Source organism: Oryx dammah, unplaced genomic scaffold (genome assembly GCF_014754425.2).
Source record: "Oryx dammah isolate SB20612 unplaced genomic scaffold, SCBI_Odam_1.1 HiC_scaffold_17, whole genome shotgun sequence".
Taxonomy (NCBI): Eukaryota; Metazoa; Chordata; class Mammalia; order Artiodactyla; family Bovidae; genus Oryx; species Oryx dammah.
The window spans coordinates 33,369,270-33,390,763 of NW_024070201.1; the positions used below are offsets into that span (position 1 = coordinate 33,369,270).

Consider the following 21,494-nt stretch of genomic DNA (forward strand, 5'->3'; position numbering starts at 1 on the left):
TTTGAAACTCTTTAGTTTATTAGTTTTGCTCCATGCCAGACTTGCTTTGAGATCCACAAAGTGAACACTTCCCCTGCTCAACCCCGTTCTCTCTGGAAGTGCAGCAGCTATTACCCACATTTCCTTTTCCTGGGGTGGATTCCCTTCTGGCTGAGAGTTGACATCAGTTGTCCCTGTAAATAAGGGTACAGAACAGAGACCTACTGAAGGAGCCCTTACGAAGGAATTTGAGGGGCCAGACACTCTATTCTTTACTAATTCATGAATTTCTTCTTCACTATCTATGTCAAGTGGTTATCTGCCTCTCTATGAATCACTTCCATAATGGGAAATCGGCTAAGTACATTCATTGGGGTCTTTTTCAGTAAAGGAATATATAATTATAAGAAATTACTGCAAATCTACAAATGAGAAGAGCAAATGCCAGACAACACAGAGTGTCTGTGTACTTAGTTTGTGGGCACAATATCTGAAGTATTATTTGTTATTACTAATAATAGCTCCTATTTTGAGAGCTTATTATGTGCTCAATGCTGTGCTTTTCAGGTGCTGTTCTTATTTAATCATAATAGTGATCCAGGAAGGGGAGTTACTATTCTACCCATTTTCTAGATAAGACAAAGTCCATTGTCTTTCCTTGTCGGTGGCAGAGCTGACCACTTTACTTCAAAGTCCAGTTTTATTTGCATCGCTTTATGACTTCCCCTTAAAAGAGGATACACATGGGTGTCCGGTGCAGGACCCTCTGCTTTTCCTTATATCTAGTGGGCCTGTCGTTATCAACTTCCTAGAATTGAAGCGTCAGACGTGGAAGTGTATGAGCTAGTCTTTTAATGAAGTTTATCTCTCAGAAAGCTTCAAAATCAGACAGAACAAGAAACAAACAGGGAGAGAAAAGGTCACAGTGATTCTGAATGATACAGTTAAATATGCCCAGAGGCCAAATAGATTTTTGGTTTTTTAATCTTTTTTTCAGTATACTTCCTGTGCGTGCATGCAAGTGCACTCTCAGTCATGTCCAACACAGTCATGTCTGTGACCCCATGGACTGTAGCCCACCAGGCTCCTCTGTCCATGGTATTCTCCAGCTGAGAATACTAGAGTGGGTTTCTATTTCCTCCTCCAGAGGATCTTCCCTGAGTGGGTTGCCATTTCCTCCCCCAGGAGATCTTCCCGACCCAGGATCAAACCATACATCTCCTGCGTCTCTTGGCATTGGCAGGCAGATTTTTCAGCACTGAGCCATCTGGGAATCCTATGCTTCCTATGCCGTGCTGATTTTGCATAGTGCCGTAGGATTTTAACTAACAAAAGTTATATGCACAAAAGTTTCGGTACGTCTCTGTTTGACAGTATCTCTTTATACAGCTTTCTTTCCATTTCACCATTATGCCTCAACTGCAGAACAGAACTGTTGTTACTCTTACCTCCCAGCAGGTACCAGGTGAAGCCCCTGTGGTCATCTGCAGGACCTGCAAAAGTTCACTTCCCTGTGGGTTCGCCAGCACCCTCTGCTGGTGGTGACTTCCCAGGAGAGGCGGGAGTGCCCGTCTCATCCCTCAGTGGTAGCTGAGATCAGTGGTGAGTCAGCAGGCAGAGCCAGCAAAGGGAGTGGCCTGGACTCCACTCCTTCAGTTGTGGAGGACTGGGGTGTCTGCCTGGCAGGACACCTTCCACCTCGTAGCTGTGAGAGGACACTGGGGCAAGGGAACGGCCAATGCCAAGGAAGAATTGCTGGTTGGTGTTGCTGTGCAAATGGGTTTGTATGTTCTTCTTAGACCCTCGGCTCAGATCCCTCTGGGGCCCATGAGTTCTTCCTTCGACATTTAAATAGCATGGTTCCGTGGTTGTTCTTTGCCCTCCCCACCCAGCTTCCATAGCTTAATGGTCTGTTTGTTTTCTGGATGTAAGCGCTGCAGCGGCAGCTCCAAGGATGCACCGGAGCCAGTCACCTTCAGAAGAAAAGCCGAGGACAGTCTGGAGCGGGTGGTCGGCTCCGGAGGCGTGCTCTCCTCGTTTTCCCTTGTGTGCTGCTGGCTCGCATCTCTTCTCCAGCCCCTGGTCCAAGAACTGACGCGGTTCTGTATATGCATCTTTCAGTTGCGTTCGCAGTCTCTTAGGAGATGTGTTTGCGGGTAGGAAGGTGATCCCCGCCTCCCACCCCTCCGCTATCTTGAAGCCCTCCCTCTGTCCACCGCCCCACCACCACCACCCCGGTCCCTTAGGAGAAACCTGGGACCCAGAGGAGGATACCCGGCCTCGGGAACTTGCCCTCAGTTTCTCCCTTACGTCTCCCACTGGCCTGGTCTGGCAGTTGTGAAGAACAACAGCGGGGAAGTGAAACACTCTTGTTCAGTAGGCCTTCCCAGGGATCTGTGACCTCTGGCTGTCTCCTTATCTTGTTTTCCTCTCGGTTTCAGCAGTAGTCGCTAGAAGGTACCGCATCCAGTGTCCAGTGGATGTCCTAGTGACCTTTGGAGGGCCCCCAGCTCTCCCACCCTGACCTCCACCAGCACCGCCTCCATCCTCGGTAGAGTGTGTGGTTGTACAATGGCAATGTGTGCAGCTCCTGTTAACATGTACCGTAAAAAGGTCAGGCAGTGTAATTGGCCTTCTCCCCTCTCCCCTGGCTGCTGACCCCCCTGCTCAGATAATCCCGTGGCTTCTCATCTCTCACCCTCAACCCTGATGGGAAGGGCTCTGGGGTCCTCTGCTACCTGGCTGGCTGGAAGTCTTGTGTGAAAATCGATACAGGCATAGGCGTCAACCTCCAGCGAGAGGAGTGGGAGGATTACCCACCTTAGGCATTTATGACCCTTCCTATTTTTGAAGCACTTGCACAATTCTGTCAAGTGGAAGTCTCGCTCAGGGACCAGCTGCCGGCTGGAAGTAGTGTGACTCCACTGGAGATGGTGAGTCAGGGCAGGAGTGGTGTAACCAGAGCAGTTCCAGCTTTGCCTTGGCACCAAGTGCAGATGGCCTAGGGATGTGAGGGAACCCGGGGACTTCCCGTTGTTCCCAACTCCTGAGTGTCCTTAAAATAGTCATCATACAGGCGACATTACTTTAGTTGACGTTTGTGGAAAGTGCCTATTACGTGTCAGTCACTGTACTCTTGTTTCAGGTTCCCCGTTTTTCTATGAAATAGTATTAACTATTGCCTCCATTATATAGATAGGAAAACTGAGGCTTAGGGAGGTGTCAGAGCTTGCGTAGGAACATACCACTGCTAAGTGGTGGGCTGAAATCCAGGTAATTTGACTCTAGTTTTTAACCTCTATGTGACACTGCCCTGTCTAGTTCTAGAGGCTGATGTCCAGGCAGTATTGTTGATATTCCTGTTGCTTGTGAGGTCCTAGGAAGTGCTGGTGGCTGAGGCAGATGAGTCTCCCCTTTGGATGTCTTGTACCCTGAGCCACAGTGGTCCTGGCAAAGACCTCGGAGTCTGGACTGAGCTGTGGGTTTCCCTAAGTGAGCCCCCATGGGAGGTGGGTGGCCTGGCATGGTCCCTTATCCAGCCAGTGGAGAGTGCCATCCAGGCAGCAGCTCAGCCTCGCGAGACCAAGTCAGACTTGTACTTGGCAGGATTAGCTGCCAGCTCCCGAGTTTCCCTCCTGCTGGGCAGTTTCTCTCCAGCCACAGCTCCTCTCGGACACTTCGGTTAAACCCTCTAGTGGAAATTTCCGCTTTGAGTTTGGAATTGCTTAGTCTCCTTTCTTCCACTTCCAGTCTGATTGGTTTCCTGATTTTCTTATTTCTTTTTTTTCTAATTGTATTTATCTATTTGTTGGTTTTCGCTGTGCCGAGTCTTCATTGCAGTACGGGCTTTTCTCTAGTTGCGGTGCGCCAGCTTCTCATTGTGCTGGCTTCTCTTGTTGCAGAGCACGGGTGCTAGGGCTCACGGGCTTCAGTAGTTGGGGCGTGTGGGCTCAGTAGTTCGGCTCCCAGGTTCTAGTTCACAGGCTCAGTAGTTGTGGCACATGGGCTTAGTTGCTCTGTGGCATGTGGGATCGACCTGGACCAGGGATCAAATCCGTGTCTCCTGCATTAACAGGTGGATTCTTGACCACTGAGCCACCGGGGAAGCCCTGGATTTTCTTTGTGAATCTTTCTTTCCCTTCTTATTTTCATGTGGAGTCTTTCCTTGTTCTTTGATGGCTTTCTCCCCTAAACTCCCCTATGTGTCCCCACAGTCTCCATGACCCTTCAACGTTACCTGCAAGTGTCTCCTGGTGGTCTTTTCCTATTGCTTTTCTGCCTTTTCCTTGCTCTAGTGACTGTCTCACCCCACTGCTCTAATGCTTTCATTCCACTGAAAAAGCAGTGGGTGCGGGGGTTGTTTTCTGTCCAGTCTACTATCATTGTCACCCCTTCAGGGGTCTTAACATGTTTTGCTCTGGTGAGGAGAGGTCATTTGGATGGAGGAAGACAGGAAATGAACCACTGAATTTTTTTTTTTTTTTAAAGCTCTTAACGTTTAAGTAGTATTTCCTGTGAAGTGAAGTGAAGTGAAGTGAAAGTCGCTCAGTTGTGTCCGACTCTTTGCGACTCCATGTACTATACCATGGAGTTCTCCAAGCCAGAATACTGGAGTGGGTAGCCTTTCCCTTCTCCAGGGGGTCTTCCCAACCCAGGGATCAAATCCAGGTCTCCCACATTGCAGGCAGATTCTTTACCAGCTGAGCCAGCAGGGAAGCCCAAGAACACTGGAGTGAGTAGCCTATCCCTTCTCCAGTGGGTCTTCCCAACCCAGGGATCAAACCCAGGTCTCCCGCATTTCTGAGCCCTTTCCCTATGTTTTCTCATTTAATCCTCATAGTAGCCAGTGAGTTGAGGGATAGTGTTACCCTTGTCTCACAGATGAGGAAATGGGGCACAGAGGGGCAGTAACTTCCCCAGGGTGGCACAGCAGGGTGGGTGGTTGAGTCAGAATTCAGACCTGAGGAGGAGGAGTTGAGAGCCAGGCTTGCCGTGAGGCTCAGCTGCCTCTGAAGAGCTGATGGCTAACAAGCAAAGGAGAGGTGCTAGCGCCTTCCAAACCGTCAGACACACAGCCGCCATCGTGGGAGCTCACACGCTCTGCCCCCTTTCACTTGTGCTGTCTCCCTCTTTCCTGGTCTGTCTCTTCTTCTCTCAAGAGAAACTGCTGTTTTCTGTACACGAGGAGAGCACACATCAAGTGACCTCTCAAGGTCTGTTGTGCTGGGTGACTCCCTGTTTCATCGCCATCTTCTGTTCACAGGAAGCGTCGGCAGTCTAGAGAGAAGGGATTTCATCTCTTTGGCGCAGGCACCTGATCCGTATTTGTGGTCTTAGGACGTGCACAGTGATCTGGCTGCAGATTTTATAAGCAATGCAGACAAGGCTGCCCCACCGCCCTTCACTCAGGGAACTGCACAACCTCACGGTGCAGCAGGCGCGCGCATCTGACCAGGGTCTGAAACAGCCAGTCCTGCTTCTTCCTGGCAGTGCCTCCTCCCAAAGGCAAATGCCCAAGGAGGCGCTTCCTAAAAAGCGGCTGCAGTGCCTGCCTCTGAGCTATCCTCTAGGACTGGGTGCCTGGATCCCCCACCCGATGCCCTAACCGGCCCCTGTCCAGAGTCACTGTTGCCTCTTTTCAAGCATCTGGTTTTTTTTTTTCCCCCTCCTTAACTTTGTACATAAGTATGGTGATTAAGAAGTTAGAATATAGTATCCAGGGTAAAGTAACTGGGCCTCCCAGGTGGCTCTGGTGGTAAAGAACCTTCTTGCCATTGCAGGAGGTAAAGGAGATGCAAGTTCGATCCCTAGGTTGAGAAGATCCCCTGGAAGAGGGCATGGCAACCCACTCCAGTATTCCTCCCTGGAGAATCCCATGGACAGAGGAGCATGGTGGGCCACAGTCCACAGGGTCACAAAGAGTCGGACACGACTGAGTGACTGAGCATGCAGCATGCGCGTAATTAGTATGAATAATTGCCCTGGAGAGAAAATGTTGTAATGATGTTATAAAGAGGGCCCCCCAACCTTTCTCTGCCTGTCAGTCTGTCTATATATCTATCTGTTGGACTATCTTTTCAGTAAACGTTAGGCAAAATGTAAGGAGATGAAGCTGTTGGAGAACTTCTGGTCCCTAGTTCAGAAAGCAAGTGCATGAAATAGAGGAGTTATTTATCCTATAAGGAATCATCCAGATCAGTTTCTTGCTGGTAAGTAGCAGAGGTGCAGACTCAGTGGCTTCTTAATTAGATACTCGGCATTAACTTCTCTTTCCTTTTTTTCCTTCAATGTCATTCTCTTTTCTGTGTTTTTCATTGGAGGTGTCTTTGGACTCAGGGACACAGTCCTTCTCTTCTCTCTCATTAAAGCTTAGCACTATCCCCTACCTCCCCAGCTGCCCCAGCTGCTAGGTTGTCTGTTCTGTAGCTATTAGCACTCTCCTCTGCCCTGCTCTGAGTTCAGGGCATATGAATTGTTTTGTAAAATACACATGAATGCTTCTGGTGAAGCACCCCTTCTACACGCTGTCTCCAAGCTCACCGTCCAGGGCTGTGTGAGGTGGATGCTTTTAAGAATTGAGTAGGTGAATGTGTTTGGTCCCTGGAGAGGCTGGGTGGCATCCCATTAACATGGTCCGGTTTTTGTGTGATTCTTATGAGACAGAACATCCTCATTCGTGGATACCAACCTTCTGCTCTCCATCTGTTTGTACATCTGACTGTCAGCCCAGCAATAGAGAGGCCTGCAGGCCACAGTGATAGCCAGAAGGCACATTCCAGGCCTCTGAGCAGAGCTGACAGATGTGGGTCTGGCACACCCCACACCTTTGCTATTTTTGTGGGAATATGATGGAATTTCACCACTGTGGTATTGACCAAGTCTCTTAGTCACCTCAGGTTGAATAGATATCTGTGACAATAGTCTAGGGCTTATGGAAACCAGGCAATGAGTTAATGGAAAACAATTCACTGGCCTGCATGATTTTCTCTTACTCTCATCCTTGTCCTTTTTCATTTATGTTTATGGAATTTGGCAGCCCTTGGCTAATAGAGTTAAGATGGGAAAGGGAAGGGAGCAGTGATCTGTCTGGTGTTGATGATGGCTGGAAAAGAATATACTTCCAGGAACCAGGATAGGCATCTTTTTTCCCTCCTTAATTTTAATCTTGATGGTTGACCAATTTGGTCAGGTGTCTTGGTCTACTTTTTTGCTTATATAAAGTTATCATGAATGAATCTTTGATGATTTTTTTTTTTTTTTGTTCCGGGGAGCAGGGGCTACTCTCTCGCTGTGGTGCACGATCTGCTCATTGCAGTGGCTTCTCTTGTTGCAGGGCATAGGTGCCAGGCGAACGGGCTTCAATGGTTGCAGCGGTCGGGCTCAGTAGCTGCAGCACAGGGGCTCATTTGTTGTGGGCCGAGGGCCTTAGAGCATGCAGGCTTCAGTAGTTACAGGACATGGGCTCAGTAGTTGCAGCTCGAGGGCTCTAGAGCACGGGCTTAGTTCCCCGAGCCATGTGGAATCTTCCTGGACCAGGGATAGAACCCTTGTCCCCTGTATTGGCAGGTGGATTCTTATCCACTGCACCACCCGGGAAGCCCATTGATGGTTCTTTTTAAAAGCAGTTTCCATCGAACACAGGAGATTTGCTAAATTTATACAGTACCCTCTAGATGGATCCAGGATTTTTTTTTCTCCTAATGTTTGATAGTGTATTTTCTAATTATCTTCAACAGAAAGGTGGTCTCAAAGGGAAGTTGCAAATTAACTGAGGTTTTATGTGAGTCTGTAGTCCTGGGAAGCAGGAGTTGGGGACAGATTGAGGGGTGAGAAATTTGATAGAATAATGTTTAGTGGAAGGGGATTTGGAGTCAGTGAACATGGGTTTGAGTCTCTGCTGTGCTGTCTGTGTGACCTTGGGCAAGTCACTTAAAGTCTCTAAATCTCAGTTTCATTATCTGTGAAATGGGGAAAACAATATTGCCTCACTGGATGCCTGAAAGTGTCAGATGAGGTAATGGATTTGCAAACATGTAAATTATGGAGCACTGTACAAATGGGAATTGCTACTGTTATTATTCCTGCCAGACCCACAGATGCTGGTAAAATAAACTAGGGGAATTGTTGATGTAATCATTCTTTTGGAAAACTCTTTCCTTGATGAGCTAATTACCTGACTGCTTGGATTCCTTGTGAAGTCAGGCTTGAACAGAAGCAGGTACTAGAAAGAATTAGGGCAGGTACAGGTTGTTAGGGTTGAGACCTTAGGTCACTGCCTTCTTTTATTTGCTATATTTTAATCCCTCCCTTTAACCCTTGCTTTGCTGGGTTTCTGTGCTCTGGGGGCTGGATTGTAGAAGTTGGGGAACGAGGGCATCAATTCTCTCAGGATCTCACCACCCCTGAGGGAGAATCTGTGTAGAATTGGGGAACAAGTGCTGGGAGACCTTTCTTGGATCCTTTTTTTTTTTTGCTGGGCCTTGGTTTTCTTCTCTGTGAAAAGGAGCTGAAACTTTAAAGTCTCATCTACCTATAACTTTATGTGGGTCTGAAATTACAGGCTTGAAGGAATCCGTGTCCCTAACAGCAAGCCCAGGTTAACACATTAGAAGCGCTGCTGTAGAATAATGGAAGGAGGTACTTAGGGATGCCCTGGGATATTGACCTGCTCGTCCATAGGTGGTTCTCTCTGATTGGAAGAAAGATCTAAAGATGCCAGTGTGTTAGGTTGAACTCCAGCAGGAAGACTGGTGGTTCACCAGAGCATACAAGCTTGTTTCCTTGCTGGTTCCGAGGAGCGGAGTTGCTCTTTTGCATTCTTGCTGCTGCTGACACCTGGTAGACTCAGAGGAATGGATACGTGTGCTGTGCTTTAAGTAGAGGCTCTGCATTTCCCCACAAATGCGAGCAGCCCATGCCCCCTTCCCCCTAGGGCCCGGGGCGCTCTGATCCCTCTCCCCACGGCTGCCCTGACTGCCACAGCCTATCCCAGGTTGCCTGGGTGAAATGGGCCAGAGAGGAAGCAGTAGTCACTGCGAGCGGAGCGGCCTGTCCCTGCTAGGCAGGAAACCTAGAGTGATGAATGGGGCCGGATGAAGTCATCCTGCTCCTCCAATCAGGCTGCTCCAGAGAGAGCCAGGGGCCTCTGCAGATCCAGCCGGCTGCCGGCTGCTCTCCTGTACCTTTAGACAGAGGCTGTGAGTCTCTGGGAGTGGAGTGGGGGGTGTGAGCCGCCCGCTCCGGCTCCTGTGTAGGCCTCAGTCAGTCTGAATGTTTCTGCAAGGTGAGTGGCTCACCGGGCGTATTCTTCTCCCTCTGCGTTCTCGGCCTTGCCTGCCGGGATCTGGCTTTGTGGCTCTGGCACCGCCTTGCACAGCACCTTCTGCTTCCATCTGAGGGCCTGTCCCTTCTTCTTGAGGTTCTCACACCTGCGCCCCGCCGCCCCCCAGCCTTCTCCCCTCCTGCTACCCCCAGCACTTGCTCAGCACCCTCCAGCTGGCCTCTTCCCACCAGCTCCCCTTGCCCTGACCTGTGGGTACCAATTGGCCCGGTGATGGGAGGGCAGGGCCTTCATCTCTGTGAGCTCTCCCCCAGCAGGGGGAGCCCTGGCGAGACCTGCACTTAACTCCTGGGAAGAAGGGCCCCCTGACTCAGCCCGAAGTGGGCGTCTGTGGGAACACGGGCAGGCCCCCGACGTGTGGGGGGGACCCCAAGGCTCTTTGCTCTCCGCCCCCAGCCGAGGAGGTCCTGGGGCCAAAGCTTGGAAACAGGTCTCTCATTTCCCCTGACCCTCAGAGGGGCTGTCTGTTCTTTCCGGGTGGACCTTTGTGACTCTGCCTTTTCTCTCTGGACGGCACCGCTGCCCCTTAGGCCAAGCTGCGATCATGGAGCCGGCTGATATGGCGACAGCAAAGGTAGGATGGAAATGCTGCCGGCCGCACTGTGCGTAAGTGGCTTCGCTTGGCGAGTTCTACCTTCGGTTCACTTCTCTCTCCCCTCCTGTCCCTCAGCCCGTCCCTCCGGGAGAGCACCCAGGGGCCGTGTCAGAGTGGAGGGAAATGGTGCAAGAGTGAGGACCTGCGGAGGGGAGGAAGGCCGGGCCCTCCAGTGCACTCGCCTCACCTCTGTGCGCCTGGAAGCCTGGCGGGTGGGGGCGGTGGCCTGTGACTGTGATCGGGCTGACCTGTGTGTGTGTGTGTCTTTCTTGTTAGCTTTGCCTCGGTTTTCCTTGACCTTCATCCTGTGTCTTTTCTGTCGCCCTTCTCCCTTATTCTCCTTGCCTCCTCCCCGCACTGCAGTGCTGTCTTAACCCATCTGTGCCACGTCGACACTCTCTTTTCACCTTCCTTTGCTCCTCTTTTCCCTCTGCCTGCTGTATAAGGACCGGGTGGGGTTGATGTGGGCTGGATGATCTTGAGAGCAGAGACTGCCTGTCATCCTGCAGCAAATGTTGGCCTTGGGATTGGCGAGGGGTTTGGCTCTGAGTGGAGGAGGTGGCGGCTGCCCCTCCCACCACTCGTCTGATGCCCCAATGGAAGTGCGGGTCTGGGCATCTAGGAAATCGTGCCCAGTGCTGTGTCGTGGGGACCCTGTAGGCACGCTAGAGGGCGTCCCTGAGATTGGTTTCTAATCTCCCCTGGCTCCTGCTTGCAATTTGCAATTTGTTTTTCTGTGTGTTTTTTTCCAAACAAGGAGCTTGAGCCATTAAGCATGGATGGGGGCGCTAAGGAGGCTGAGCGTGTAAGCCCCTGTGGTCCTTCCAGAACATCTCAGGGCTTGGTTGGGGGGCCTTCCTCTTTGGCCGATGGCAGGGTCTCCTTTCTCTCAAATGGAAGATTGGACGAGGCTCAGACTTCTGGAGCAGGTTGGGTACCCCATTTGGTGTGGAAGAGAGAGGGAGTTAGGAGCTCCAGCCAGCAACAGTGCTCTGGGCAGTAATGCGTTAAAGCAGTTAGGACACATCTCTGGGAACCGCAGACCTGAGTTCTCAGCCCCTTCCTCCCACTTCCACATGCTGTGTGCTCTGATCCAAGTTACTTAACCTCTCTGGGCTTTCATCTCCTTGGCTGCATAAAGGTGAAAATGACATGCATGTGTTGTTTAAATGAGCTTGGATTCTGTCAGATACTTCCTTTTTCTTGCAGACAGGAGCTAGGGAGAGCAAAACTGAATGAGAACAGGCCTCCCTGGATTCCCGGACCACATTGCCCCCCTCAGTCCCCCTGTCCTTCCTGTCTCTTTCCTCCTTCCACAAACATTTGAGCACCCATATTGAGCATGCATGGTGCAAGCTGCTGTACCCCCTTGGCTGTGTGCTGTGGCAGCCGTGGGAGCAGGCATCTGCAACTGTGTTTGGATCCAAAACAGTGTGCTCCAAGCAGTCTACTGTCTGGCTGTAATGATGCTCTCTGTGATGTCAAGTGTCATCTCAAGCCAGGCTTACCTCTTACAAACCTGCTAGTCAACTAGCTCTTACAGTTGTAAGTGGTTTGGGATCAATCAGCTGGCTGTCAAGGGGCTGTGGTGTTGAGTGCTCTGGGAAAGGTGTGGTTTGCAGGGGTGGGGGAGTTATTACACAGTTAGTTTGGAGATTTGTGTTTACATTTGCCTATGGAGGTAGAAACGGAATGGGCTTCATTTTTCTCAGGTTCTTGCCCCTTCCTTTGTCTAGATTGTGGATCATCTAATCAGGCAGGCAAAAAAAAAAAAAAAAAAAACAGACCTTGGAGCTGAACCGTTCCTGAGGTTAACATTTGTGTTTAGGACCTTGACCACAAGAGGGAATCTGATTGGTCAAGGAAACAGACAACATTTAACCCTAGCGTTAATTCTTTTTCTTTAACCTTTTCTAGCCCAAATCTTTTGGGGAGAGTGTAGTTCAAGTGTTTTCAGTCTGGGTCCATGAACCATTAAGGTCCTTGGATGGACTATAGGAGAGGGTCCAGGAGCTTCAATCATTTGTAGACAGAATTTCCTATCTGTATTTTTCTGGAAAGAATATTCACAGCTCTCATCAGATCTCAAAGGGCTCATAACTCAGGAAAGTTTAAAACTCTTTTAACTCCCATAATGAGTCTGCTTGCATTTTGCAACCCAGCTGCAAAGAAAACCTGGACGTTGTTGTTGGCACACTGCCACTGGAGGATGCTGTGCACATGCAGGAACCATGGAGTAAAATTTCATAATGTGACTCACTGATAACTGATCTAATATGATGTGCATGTCATTTTTAAATGTCTTGTTATTGTTTAGTCACTAAGCTGTGTCCGACTCTTTTGCAACCCCATGGAGCGTAGCCCACCAGGCTCCTTTGTCCATGGATTTCCCGGGTGAGAGTACTGGAGTGCATAGCCATTTCCTTCTCCAGGGATCTTCCCTACCTAGGGATCAAACCCAAGTCTCTTGCATCCCCTGGATTGGCAGGCAGGTTCTTTACCCCTGAGCCACCTGGGAAGACCTTAAAATGTCTAAATACATGTAAATGCATCTCCCTTACCTTTCCTCTGTAATATCTGATATCCTGTTCCCTGGATCCCTTCAGCTCCCAATATATTGGGTTCAATTTATTGTTGTTGTCAAGTTGCTAAGTCGTGTCCGACCCTTTGCAATCCCATGGTCTATAGCCCACCCGGCTCCTCTGTTGAATTACTCCCCAGGGAAATAACTTCTGGAGGAAGGTGTGGTCACTTGACGAGAGCCCTGCTTAGTTAGACTATATTCAGTTCTTGGAGGTGGGCTTTTAGAGGTATGACTTCATTTCTGGGTGTCTGCATTATTGCATTGAGATGGTGCTACTCTTTTTCTAAGGTTGCAGTTTCAGACTGGGGTCATCGGATGTCCCAACATGACTGTTAACATAAGTAGATGATAAATTGTATCCTGAGAGTTTCCATTTCAGCCTTGAGAAAACAGGTTGATAAGCATTCATTAATCCATTCACTCAACAAATGTTTATTAAATGCCGATTATACGCCCGCAGAGATTCAATATGTGGAAGTTTTTGATGAAAAACACAGGATCACTGTGAGCACTTAGTTCCTCATGGGTTCTTGGAGAGGACAGATGAATAGACAGATTATGATGGCACAGAGGTAATAAGGGTTGTAATAGAAGCTCAAGTTACCAGGAAAGCACAAAAGAACTATTGGATGTTGCCTGTGCAGGCATCAGGGCTTTCTGAAAGAAGTGACATTTGATCTGAGGCATGGGTGGGAGTTTATTGCGTGGACAAGTGGGGAGAGATGGTCTGGTTATAATTTGGAGCTGGACAGGTCTGAGCTCAAATGCTGGCAGTCCGTGTTTTCTGGCTCAGTGAACTTGAGTGAGTTATCTTGACTTTTCCTAGTCTCAGTTCTTCCTTTGTAAATGAGGGTGATGTTATTCCCCCCGCAGGATTGTTGTAAGGATTAAATACCTTTGGTAAAATGCCTGCACATCGGAGATGTTCACTGACCAGTCGTGAGGCAGAAGCATGCGGCAAAGTCCAGGTCACCACAAGTAGTTTGTGCCTGATCGGCACATAGGATGCGTGTAGAAGATGGGAGGCAGGTGATGAAACTGGAGAAGGAAGCAGGAGTTGACCCGTCAGGACAGCCTTCAGTTCAGTTCAGTCGCTCAGTCGTGTCCGATTCTTTGCGACCCCATGAATCGCAGCACGCCAGGCCTCCCTGTCCATCACTAACTCCCGGAGTTCACTCAGACTCACGTCCATCGAGTCCGTGATGCCATCCAGCCATCTCATCCTCTTAGCCCTGTGTAAATACTGGGAGCATTTGAAGGACTTTATTTAAGATAGCCTCAGGTCTGCTTTTGGAAAAGTGTTCTTTGACTGCAGGGTAGACAAATCATTAGAATTTTCATTTTGTGCCATCTCTGACGATTTTATGTTTTCCATGTCTGTCTTCCTCCACTCGTGTGCTAAGTTGCTTTAGTCAGGTCCAGTTCTTTGCGATCCCATGGACTATAGCCCATCAGGCTCTGTCCACAGGATTTTCCAGAGGAGAATACTGGAGTGGGTTGCCATGCCCTCCTCCAGGGGATCTTCCTAACCCAGATATCGAACCCACATGTCTTACATCTCCTGCATTGGCAGCTGGGTCCTTTACCACTAGCACCACCTGGGAAGCCCCAGAACTGATGTGACTTTATGCCTAATTAAATGGGAGGCAGGATGGGAGGCATGTAGGATGAATTCCAGGTCTCTGACTGGGTGGTGCCATCTATTGGAATAGGGTCAGGAGGAGATATAGAAGGACAATGCGGAGTTTCAATTGTTGGTCTGGCTCTGAGGTGCCCATGGGACATAGAGGTGAAGGTATTCAGGAACAATTGGGAATTTGTATGAGCGCCCAGGGGAGTGGTCATAGCTGTACACGTGTATATTTGGGAGGCACAGTCTTAGCTCCAAGACATTGTTCAAACAGTCAGGGCTGGATTAGGTCCTTATAAGAACAGTTATAACTATGTGCGTGTAAATGGATGTTGACTTACTGTAGTGATCTCTTTTAGTACCTACATACATGGAACCATTATGTTGTACTTCCGAAATTATCATAATGTTATATGTCAATTATATCTCAATTAAAAAAGACTAGATTAGGAACCTCTGTGACCCAGACAGCCCCTTAGGACTGGAGATTGGACTGGAGAAGCTTTTCAGATTTTGTATCAGCAGTTACGAGGCGGAGGCTCTCTTTCAAGTGTAGTGTGAGATCTTGGAACTGAGAAGGCCTTCTTCATAGGAGAGTCTGAGCTTTGTGGGTTTTGTAGAGAAATTGAAAAGTGTTGAGGGACTGACCCAGAATTGCCGCATATTTTTTTTTAACCCATAAAAGGTAACAACAGGACTAAACTGAACTAAAATGTAGAAACTACCACTACCGCCGTTTGTGATGGGTTGGCCAAAAGGTCGGTTCGGGATTTTCTGTACCAGCTTATGGAAAAACCCAGATGAACTTTTTGCCAACCCAGTATTTAGTGAGGATTTAAACACAAAATTTTAAAGGATGAATTATTAAAAATTAAAGATTCAGTATATTTAGTTTTTGGGAGCTTAACCACATTGCCGTTATTTTTCTCACTTGTCTGTGGATCTGTGTGGATACATCATGGTGCGGGCCAGCACTTGGGCACTCCTGAAGCAGCACAGGTAACTGGGGGCTGAGTTATGGGAGGACATAGGTGCATTTACTGAGGAGCCCTGCAGCCTGGACTCACGTTCACTCATGATTATGCCGGTCTCCTGTCTGTCGTGATCGTAAGAGAATATCGTAGGTATAGTGGCCTGAATCATCTTTGAACATTTAATTTTCAACTTTAAGATGCTGATGAGAAAATATCCTGATGTAGGAAGTGAAACTTCAGAATGCATCCTTTTAGACACTGCCTGCTCCATCCAAATAAACCTGTATTTATTGGCAGCGATCATAGCAATATGTTCCAAAGGCACTATTTCTAGACACCTGTCATGCAAAGAGGAAGTTCTGGTCTCCATAGAGGATGATGACAAATATTGGATCCTTTTTCTGGCTAACTCTTTTGAGTTAAGGCCATACTAATCAAGAAATAATTATCACAGATTTAATATAGGCTTAGCTGAGAACATTCACCGTTACTCATTAGTTGATTGAAAAATTGGCATAATGATTACAAACCTATCTTCATTTTGAAAAACAGAAATACTCTGCCGTTCTGATTAGCTGTGTCTCTCTAATGGGACTTATTACTTTAAACTTTATGTTAGATTTATTATAACTACTTATTGTCCATGCCTTGTGTTCCTTATTAGCTTATGAACTCTTAGAGCTCAAGAATGATATTGGATTGATCATTGAAATATCATCTTGGTTTGCCTGGGTTATGAACACATTAGCCTCTCAATGAGTACAGTTATTGTTGAATAAATAGCTGAGTGACCTAACAGAAATATCACAAAATAAAACCACCCAAACATCTCCCAAAAAATAGGAAACGTGAGAAACTTTGGCAAAGAAGAAAAAGTAGATCAGGAAGCATAGGAATGGAACCTGTGGTTCTTTTGCAGTGGGTAGTGGTGGTCTGCGGTCCCTGGTTGAGAATAAGCAAAATAAGGGTTAAAAAGTGTTGAGCACTTACTTGATATTATATCATGCTTTGTGTCATTCTCATGGATTGTTGACACCATCGCTTTTTTATAGATAGAGCCGAGGTGTAAGTGACTTGCTCAGGGTCACGCGGCTTGTTCAGTACGGATTTGAACTCAAGTTTAGTTTCAGAATCCTCGTGCTGAACCACAAAACCATATCTCCAGGACTGGTGTCAGGCCCGTGTCAGTTAAGAATGCAGCTTTTCTCTGCTGGTCCTTCTCAACAAGCAAGCAGTTTCTCTGCCAGCAAGAGATTCTTGGCTTGTCCTTGGCCTGGAGACTTCCACTGTGAAAATGAGTTAACACTTGATTCAGCTGTCTGTTAATGGCAATTCTCATATGTCACTTAGTTGAGAAAGGAGAAATCTCCATTTGGTGGGAGGAGAGCAGGAAGCAGCTGGCTGTGGGTGTATGGGTGCTTGGGCTCCCTCCCTGAGAAAACCTGAGGATGTTGATGTGCATTCTCCAGGGTCCCTGACACCATCAGTCATCCCGAATTTCTCCAGAGAATAAACCAGGAAGGAGCAGGGTGGGTAAATAAAAATCTACCTTGTTTCTTCCATCTGGCAGCAGACATGTTTCCTTTTGTTATGAGTGTAATTAAAATGAGGAGTGAAATGAGGCCACGGTCCCCTCTCCTGGGGGGGTGGGATTTCTCCGAGGTGTGCGATATCTTTCCCGACAGGAGGGCATTTACCTCCTAAAGGCCACCCTTCTGTCTAGCAGCAGCAGGAGTTGTGATCCAGGACCCGCTAATGAAAGAGTTGTTGTTGTTTCATCATTAAATTGTGTCCTACTCTTTTGTGACCCTGTGGACTGAAGCCCGCCAGATTCCTCTGTCCATGGGATTCTCCAGGCAAAAATCCTGGAGTGGGTTGCTGTTTCCTCTGCCAGGGGATCTTCCCGACTCAGGGATCGAAGCTACGAGTCCTGCACTGGCAGGCGGATTCTTTATCACTGAGCCGCCAGGGAAGCCCCTGATGAAGGAGCCCTACAGGGAAAGCAGCACTGAGTCAGGCAGGCAGGTTTGGAAAGCAGGGAGGGACTTTGGAGGAGAAGTGGAAGGCAGGATAAAGAGCAGGAGTCCAGTCCCCTTTGGGGTTTTCATTGCCATATAGAGCAGGGTCCAGGATGGTCCTGTCTCCTTTCATCAAGCCAGGAAGTAATCATGGAGAAGGGGGTGTCAAAAGCTGCTTCAGCAGACAGGGAAGGAGAACTTAACTGGCTTCCGTTTCCAGGAGAGCAGGGGAGGCAGCTCCCATCCTGGCCTGGATTAGAGGGAGAGGGGTCTGGGCTGGAGAGCGCAGACAGTTTTGACGCCCTTGTGGTTTCTGGGCACAGGGCTTTGCTCCCTAGCTTTTGCTGTCTTCACCAACCCCCACCTTATCTCAGGGTTGGGAGTAGGATCAGAACGAGGCCTCCCAGGGCCTCAGTTTCTCCTTCCATCCAGTGTGGTTTAGTCACACCTCACTGGGTTGTTGTGAGAACCCCAGACCTAACGCACTGGAGGCCGTCCAAAACTCGCTTGGACAGACATCCGTGTGTGGAACCCCTAGCCGCCCACCTCCATCCCGTCTCCCTCCCTCCTCTCTGGTCCGGATGAAGAGGGGGTGGGATGAAGCCTACCAGAGCTTGGCTTTGACCTTGTCCATCCTGTTGGTTGCCTGGAAGAACCTTCTGGATTAGCAGATTATGAAGGAGGAGCAAAGAAGGCTAGGGGTGAGGTGGGGAGGTGAGTCTGTCTGTCCAGCACCCTAAACAAATCCCTGGGGTGCAGAGGCAGAAGGAAGCATCCTTCAAATGATCAGAGCCTGGCTGGCCTTCCCCATGAGCCTCTCTACCCCAGCTACTCTGTGGCCTGAGCCGCCCCTCCCTAGAGTGGCCCGCGGGGCTTGAGGGCAGAGGTCCACGCATTGGAGGGGTGGGGCAGGCTCAGGAGGCTCCGGGCTGGGTGCCGACCAACCAGAGGGCAAGGCCAATGCCTGCAGTCCACACCGTCACCCCAGAGCCAGTGACTAATAGTGGCAGAGGGTGGGGAGAGGAGAGTGGAGGAGGGGGGCGAAGTGGAGGAGGGACGGGGAAGTGGTGGGGAGCACCTGATGGGCGCAGCTCTGGCCATCTGCCGTCCCCTCACACAGCCTCTGTTGACCGCAGCGTGGAATTCTGGCTGGAGGAAGAGGTGTGGAGGCTTGTTGAAGTGTTCAGGAGGCTCCCCCTCCCCCCGCTGCTCCTCTCCGCTAGCTTCCTGACCTCCAAAATGCTCCTTAAATATAACACTCTGGGCGCCTGACGACTCCCCCTGCCTGAGCGCGGAGCTCTCTGTCTCCCCAGCGTGTGACTGCAGCATTGCTCTGCCCCAGTTTTTGCCAGCTCCTGGAGGCTTGTGGCTCTGCCCTGCAACTGCGGCGCTCCTCAGGAGCAGGGGCAGAGCGAGGGCAGCGCAGATCCGAGAGCAAGAGAGAGGCAGGCCTGCGGGGACCACGTTGTCCATCTATTTTCTGCTCCAGATACGCTCCACTCCCAGTGACTTCCCAAGGTCGTAAGGAGGCCTTTGTGTCTGCTGCCGGAAAGAGGAAAGAGCTGCCGGTGGGGAGGTGGGAGTCACGGGGCTGAGTTCTCGCTGGGCTCACAGATGCAAGGCGTCTCTTGGCTGGGGGCCTTGGGTGTCCGGTTATTGGTCACCAGCTGTGTGCTCTGGTTGAAAGGCCCCTCTCACCATTCTGGCCCTGACTCACAGATGAGGCAGAAAGTCCAGTTGTGATATTGTCGGGTTAGCAGAGGAACAGCACGAGGGTGGGTGAGACCTCAGGCTCCTGGGGGCCAGGAGGGAGCCAGGGCAGCTAAAATCAGAAAGGAAGTTTTTTCCAGCCTTCATTCCAAACCGAGTAACATTTGGAAGGAACCACTGTAGCCAGAAGCTTAGAGTCATGTAAACCAACCTTCTTCTGTGAACCGAACCTTGGGCACGCAGCCAACTTGTGAATATTTGTGAGACTGGGAAGATCAATTTTTTGAACTGAGATTTTGGAAAATGAATATAACACAGAAGGTCGTCATTGTCAGTCCTTCCCCCACCACCGTCCTGCCCTTTTATCAAGTCTGTTCACAAAAATAGGCAAAGGCTCGTGCCAGGTGAACACAGCTGTACCTCTTACCCATCCTGCTGACCACACTGTCCCACCCGATGGAGGTGACCACCTCCCTAAATGTTGGCTGTGTCATCCCCGTGACTTTTCGTTTTATGGGTACAGAGTATCTCTTTATACAGATTCTCTATCTATATGGCTGTAAAATGTCTGGCTTCAGTCTATCGATCTCAGGCTTCCTGGTGGTTCAGATGGTAGAGAATCTGCCTGCAATGCAGGAGACCTGGGTGCGATGCAGAAGACACCCTGGGTCGGGAAGATCCCCTGGAGAAGGAAATGGCAACCCACTCTAGTATTCTTGCCTGAAGAATGCCATGGACAGATGGTCCTGGCAGGCTACGGTCCATGGGATCACAAAGAGTTGGACAAAACTGTTACTTGGGCAAAAGTAACACTTTCACTTTTCACTTTCATCTATTATGTGTTATATATATATTATATATATATATAATCATACTGTAGGTATTCTTCTCTGATTCACTTCCTCTGTTCAACATTGTTCCTGAGATTCATCCATTTTTTTGCATGTGACAGTAATTTATACATTTTCTGTATGCTGTTGTTACATCCTGGGGCTTCCCAGGTGGCTCAGTGGTGAAGAACCCACCTGCCAGTGCAGGGGACACAGGAGACGCAGATTTGATCCCTTGATTGGGAAGATCTCCTGGAGAAAGGAATGGCTACCCATTCCAGTATTCTTGCGTGGAGAATTCCATGGACAGAGGAGCCTGGCGAGCTCCATACAGTCCATGAGGTCACAAAGAGTTGGATGCCACTGAGCATGCAGGCACATATTGCTGTATACTATCCCAGGTCAAGAAAACAGCAGTTAATTTTCCGTCCTGTTGTTGATGGGCATTTTTCCCCAGTGTTTTGGGGGGTCCCTGCAAACCATGTTGTCACATTCAGTGCTGTGTGAAGTTTCTCATGTGAGCCCTGACTTTAGACATTAGGGGAGGCATGTCTTCAGCCTGCCTGCATAGTACCAAGTAGTTTCCTTAGGAATCAGACTAACACACACTCGCATAGCTCCTTTCCAACCTTGATATTGTTAGACTTAGACTTTTATTTTATTTTATTAAGATTTTTTTTTAATTTTTACTTTATTTTGCTTTACAATACTATATTGTTTTTGCCATACATTGACATGAATCAGCCACGGGTGTACATGAGTTCCCAATCCTGAACCCCCCTCCCACCTCCCACCCCATATCATCTCTCTGGATCATCCCCGTGCACCAGCCCCAAGCATCCTGTATCCTGTATCGAACATAGACTGGCGATTCGTTTCTTACCAGATAGTATACATGTTTCAATGCCATTCTCCCAAATCATCCCACCCTCTCCCTCTCCCACAGAGTCCAAAAGTCTGTTCTATACATCTGTGTCTTTTTTGCTGTCTCGCATAGAGGGTTATCATTACCATCTTTCTAAATTCCATATATATGTGTTAGTATACTGTATTGGTGTTTTTCTTTCTGGCTTGCTTCACTCTGTATAATAGGCTCCAGTTTCATCCACCTCATTAGAACTGATTCAAACGTATTCTTTTTAATGGCTGAGTAATACTCCATTGTGTATATGTAGCACAGTTTTCTTATCCATTCATCTGCTGATGGACATCTAGGTTGTTTCCATGTCCTGGCTATTATAAACAATGCTGTGATGAACATTGGGGTACACGTGTCTCTTTCAATTCTGGTTTCCTCGGCACACCCGTCAGAATGGCAGCAATCCAAAAGTCTACAAGCAATAAATGCTGGAGAGGGTGTGGAGAAAAGGGAACCCTCTTACACTGTTGGTGGGAATACAAACTAGTACAGCCACTATGGAGAACAGTGTGGAGATTCCTTAAAAAAATTGCAAAAGATTTTTTTTTTAAATGTGGACCATGTTTTGAAGTCTCCATTGAATTTCTTTAAATAGTGTTTCTATGTTTTGGTTTTTTGGTCTTGAAGCATGTGTGATCTTAGCTCCCCAACCAGGGATCGAATCCTTACCCTCTGCATTCGAAGGTGAAGTCCTAACCACTGGACCACCACCAAAGTCCTTGTTAGATTTTTAAAATTTTACCAGTCATCTGGGTATGAGGTGGTATCTCACCGAAGTTTAAATTTGCATTTTCCTAAGTACTCATAAACTTGAGCACCATTTTGTATATTTATTAATCATTTCCTCTTCTGAAAATGCTTATTCAAATCATTTGTCTATTTTTCTCATTGTGTTTTTTTTCTTATTAATTTATA

At 48.5% G+C, this 21,494-nt stretch overlaps 1 protein-coding gene and 1 long non-coding RNA gene across 3 annotated transcripts in view; both read left to right on the forward strand.

The window, feature by feature from the left end:
* Positions 1-6,132, forward strand: part of LOC120876393 — a 14,755-nt gene extending 8,623 nt beyond the window's left edge. The window contains exons 3-4 of the long non-coding RNA XR_005724166.1: positions 5,243-5,247; positions 6,122-6,132. This is a non-coding gene — a long non-coding RNA (uncharacterized LOC120876393). The remainder of the gene's footprint in view (positions 1-5,242; positions 5,248-6,121) is intronic.
* Positions 1-21,494, forward strand: part of GRAMD1B (GRAM domain containing 1B) — a 186,336-nt gene that overhangs the window by 61,740 nt on the left and 103,102 nt on the right. The window contains exons 1-2 of one of the 2 annotated variants that reach the window (XM_040258247.1): positions 7,546-9,262; positions 9,850-9,893. The exons of the other annotated variant lie outside the window; for it this stretch is intronic. The gene's annotated coding sequence lies outside the window, so the exon portion shown is untranslated. Of the gene's footprint in view, positions 1-7,545; positions 9,263-9,849; positions 9,894-21,494 lie in introns of those variants that run through there. 2 annotated transcript variants of the gene reach the window in all.